Genomic DNA, 4,867 nt, shown 5'->3' on the forward strand with positions numbered 1-4,867 from the left:
TAGAAGAAAGATACTGTTTAGAGCAGATGTAGGTGATTTATAACCTTAGACAATCTATTTAATTCTGTTCAAAATTCTCCCCTACCCCAAACTTCCTCTTTGAACAGCTTTGTTTGCTTTTCCCAAGACTGCCCTTTATTAACTGATTTAAATTTTGAGAGGTCATATTCATACTCTCTAGAGATTGCTGTTTGGTTGTAATTTTTGTGTGTTTTTGTTTCTTGTTGTGTTTTTTAACTGAATTTTAAAGGATTGTGCAATTGTGTTACAATTAAATATATCCATCTAATTGTCCAATGCTCCTAGATCAGAGTCACTCCTTCCATCATTCTCAACCAACCCTTTCTCCAAGATTTATTTCCAATTTACCACTTCCTTCATGATATGTGTACATTGAGTATTCTAGCTGTACTTGCCCCTTGTTCATTTTTCATTCATTCTATGTCTTTACTATAATTCCTCTCTGGTTTCAACTTCCTGATAGTCATTCTGTTAAACTATCTATTAATACTTTGAAAGGTTTATATACATTCCATGGAGTCTCAATCCTGCATATTCTTGAACTGATGTCAGCTTATATTTCCATAATTCATTCATCTGCAGCAACAATTTGCAAGACTGGAGACGTGAAGCACCTAAACATGATTTTATTCTCCCCATTTGGAAGATTAATCTTTGGTCAAAAAGAAAGTTAAAAAATAGCTTAGAATGTATTCCTAACTATGAATTTTTATAAATGGCTTTGTACAATGGGGTGATTCTTTTATTTTACATGGAATAATATTTTCTACTACCTATAAGTTTTGGAAAAAGAAGAAAATTGACTTTATTCCTAGAAAGGAATATGATAGAAATAGAAGGCAGATATTATGTTTGTCATATTTCTGATGAGTACCCATATTCAAGACTTAAAGTCATATTTCTTACTATGTTAGACAGAGGGAAAACATAAAATAACATATGATAAGGCAACTATTTGTGATTTTTTAAAAATGTACCTTAATAAATGATGAAATTTATTAGGTAACGTTTGGGTTTGAAATTTAGGAGGCTGATCTATTTAACACACTTCTGGAAGTCTCTTACTGAAAAACACAAATTGTGGGTGGTATTATTTCTACACTTTAATGAATGGTTGAACATGTTTGGCATTAGTGCTGTGTAAATAATTCAACTCTATTGTAACTTGCTCCCTATACTTGAAAAACTTGTAATGTCACTAAGTATCATCAACTTGTGAAATGTTATTTTGGAGAATGTGATTTCAAAAAGTTTATTTGAAAAGGAATACACTTTCAGGAGATTAAATATAGATTATCATTGGTTTGAAAGTGACATTTTTATACCACAGAAACATGTTGTAATGAATTCCCAGTGTTTGAAGCACTCTTTAGTGCTTCAAATGATTTTCTGAATTACATTTGAGCTCTAAGTCAAGATTTCAGGGCTTTGGTAGACCAATTATTGATCTATCCTCCCAGAAACTATTTTTTGGCCCACTTATGTTGTAATAAAATCTTTCGTTAATAATAGGTGAGGGGTATTAAAAATAATCTTATGACACTTTGTGAACTTGTTCACTCATATGGGCTGGTTATCTGTAAGTTGAATGTTTAAATTACAGTACTTTCTCTCAAATTTTGCGATCTCATCCTTCATTTTAAGTAGCCTTGTATTTCACAATTGCTTATTTCTAATTCCTGCATCTCAAGGAATTGATGCCCTGAAATATAGGAAATGCGAAATTAAGATGGGTCTTCAATTAGTTTGTGTTGATATGTTGCATGGGCTTTGGTGAGAAGTTTTGCCCCTGTTATCTGATGATGCAGGTAACTCGGAACTGGGTTCCTTGGATGCATGGGTATTGCAGAAGAATAATATTTTTTAGACATCTTAGCAAAATTTGGGCATAATCAGTAGGAATGCTTTAGAAATATGGAGAAAAACAGTTTGGGACAAGCGAGTTAAAACAATAAACAGCAGCAGAGTAAAATCCATTATTGATTAGAGGAAAACATTGTTTTTTTTAACATGTGGATTCAGAAGACCAAGAAGAGTTAGAATGTATCATAAGTTTATACTAAAAACATTACATTGATACTTTTATAGTCTAATATATATTTTAAATCTAATTATTTATATTCCAATTCTATTTATTGGAATAAATAAATATCAATTTATTTGTCAAACTATCAACTAATTCTAGTAAGTTTCATTGTGTGAAATATAAAATCAGCACATATCAATATAAAATATATAACTATAATATAATTAAAAAGCACACGTTTTGTATTGTTCTGTTGTAGTTACTGTATTAAAGGCAACTCTGTTTTAAAGTATTATTCCATTATCTTTACTTCAGTGTCTGATAGAGTTAGACCTAAAGATTTACCATTTGTAGATTTACAGCATGGAGGCAATAGGAAACATTGTGATTAAAACATTATCAATTTAATGCCTAATAACGAGGAGAAACATATGCACTTCTCCTGCAACTATGAAAATATTGGGTGATAAAAAGGCAGTAGTGTAAGTTCCTGCCTGGTTGGATGGTAGACAGGCCAGGACATTAAGTAATCATGCATACGAAAAATTTTTTCACCTTCTTGGCGTTAGCTACTTTTGAAATGGAAGGTATAATAAACAATTATATTTTGATAAAATACCTTCTAGTCTGAACAGTTCTGTTTGAACTGTTCATCTATGATCCCTTGTAACCAAGATTACTTTTCTTCTAGTAAGACAATCTATGCTGTCAGGGGAAGATATTCTTGTTGGGCTGTTCCCACATGGAAGAAGTGTAAAGGCTCAGGTAGACATTTGTTCCTGTAACACCTCATTTGGGAAAATGTCAGCTGAAGAAGTTTAGGAGTAGCTATTAAGCAACGCTTACTTTGAATCCATTAGGTCCGCAAAGCTAATTCAGTTGAATAAATAAGTACTTGAAAAAGCCATGACCTTTGGACCTATCTATAAATAATTGAGAGTATGATCAAATTCCAAATAAAAACATTTAAGATAGTCATTGAGAAAAAAAATTTGCAAATGTGAGTAATCGACTGATAAATATAAATTTTCCACTATTCACAGAATTTTAGGGAAATAAGATCGATAGCATTTTTAGGAACAATAAATTTTCCTTGTTACAAGTAGGCACCCATAGATATAAACCTGTATAAAGATTGCATGATTAACTACTTAAATTTAGAGGATACTACACGCTTTAGCAGCACGTATACTCAAATTAAAATACAGAGATTAACATGGCACTTGCACAAGGATAATATGAAAATTTGAGAAGTATTCCATATTTTTCATTCTTCAGATTTAAGAAAAGAAAAACAGTTATTAAAAAGTTGATTACAAAATTACAAGTGTAACAATACACGTAATTCATATAATTTAGTTTGACATCAGTGTATAAATATTCACCTCAGAAAGGCGTTTACATAGCATAAACTTTACAAATATTCTCAAATTAGACAACATTGTCATTTTATCCCAAATAAAAATAATATTAAGTCCTAGAAAAAAAGGAAGCAAACTGTTTCTATATGGAATGCAATCGGAAAGGACACATTAATGAACCTACATATTATAAAATAATGTAGAATTCAAAGTATATCTAGGAGAAAATAAAATAAATTATGAACATTTTGCAAACATAGAATATAGAATATTTTAAAATATACTTTTTCAGACAAGCACAAGAAATATTTTAGTTTCTGTACTACTCATTTCAACAGATAAATTAAAATTATTTCTGATTAAAAAATCACAAACTCTGAAGAAATTATTATACATGTATACAAAGATATTGAATACATTTTGACATCCAAGGCAGGCAATTCACTTGGAAGAATTCCACGGAATCCATGAATTTTTACAGTAAAATATTGGTGCTGCCAGGCATTGATGGCTCATGCCTATAATCCTAGCTACACAGGAGGCTGAGATCTGAGGATCATGGTTCAAAGCCAGCCTGGGAAGGAAAGTCTGTGGTACACTTATCTCAAATAAACCACTAGAAAACTGGAAGTGGAACTGTGTCACAAGTGGTAGAGCGCTAACCTTGAGCTGAAGAGCACAGGGATAGCTCCCAGGCCCAGATTTCAAGCCCCATGACTGACCAAAAAATATATATATTGCTCTTATTTGGATTGTGAAAATATTTTGTAGGGACACAAAAGATGGACTTGCATTTTTGAAATTTAAGAAACTTAACCCGACCATTAGGACTTCAGTGAACAAATTGTATAGCCTATCACAACTTCATAGAGGTAGTGATACATACTTATCCTTTTGGCAATATCAAATACAGTATCTTCTATGTTGTTCTTCCGGCCTGGTTTTATATAATGGTTCAACAGAAGGTGATCCAGCGTATCTTTGCTATCTCAATTCTCAGCAACAAGATATAAAGGTGTCAAAAATTCTTTAGTTTGGGGAAGTGGCGCTGTGGCTCAAGCAGTAGAGCGCTCGCCTTGAGCTGAAGAGCACAGTGACAGCACCCAAGCCTAGAGCTCAAGCCCCACAACCGACAAAAAAAAAACACAACAACAAAAAACAAACAAAAATATTTGGGCTGGGAATATGGCTCAATGGTAGAGCGCTTAGCTTGCATGCATGAGGCCCTAGGTTCGATTCCTCAGCACCACATAAGCAGGAAAAAAAAGCCAGAAGTGGTGCTGTGGCTCAAGTGGTAGAGCGCTAGCCTTGAGCTGAAGAGCTGAGGGACAGCATCCAGGCCCAGAGTTCAGGTCCCACTACCAAACCAAAAAATTTTTTTTTTTAAAAAATGAGTCCTTTAGTCTGGGCATTGGTATCTGTATCATGATGAAGTAAGAAAGAAGCCACTCTGGTATTA

General features: G+C 32.9%; 1 pseudogene; it reads left to right on the forward strand.

The window, feature by feature from the left end:
* Positions 1-3,218: 3,218 nt before the first annotated feature.
* LOC122115611 lies at positions 3,219-3,315 on the forward strand (annotated as a pseudogene).
* Positions 3,316-4,867: the final 1,552 nt, after the last annotated feature.

The sequence above is a fragment of the Dipodomys spectabilis genome, unplaced genomic scaffold (assembly GCF_019054845.1).
Source record: "Dipodomys spectabilis isolate Male_0828 unplaced genomic scaffold, ASM1905484v1 ptg000121l, whole genome shotgun sequence".
Taxonomy (NCBI): Eukaryota; Metazoa; Chordata; class Mammalia; order Rodentia; family Heteromyidae; genus Dipodomys; species Dipodomys spectabilis.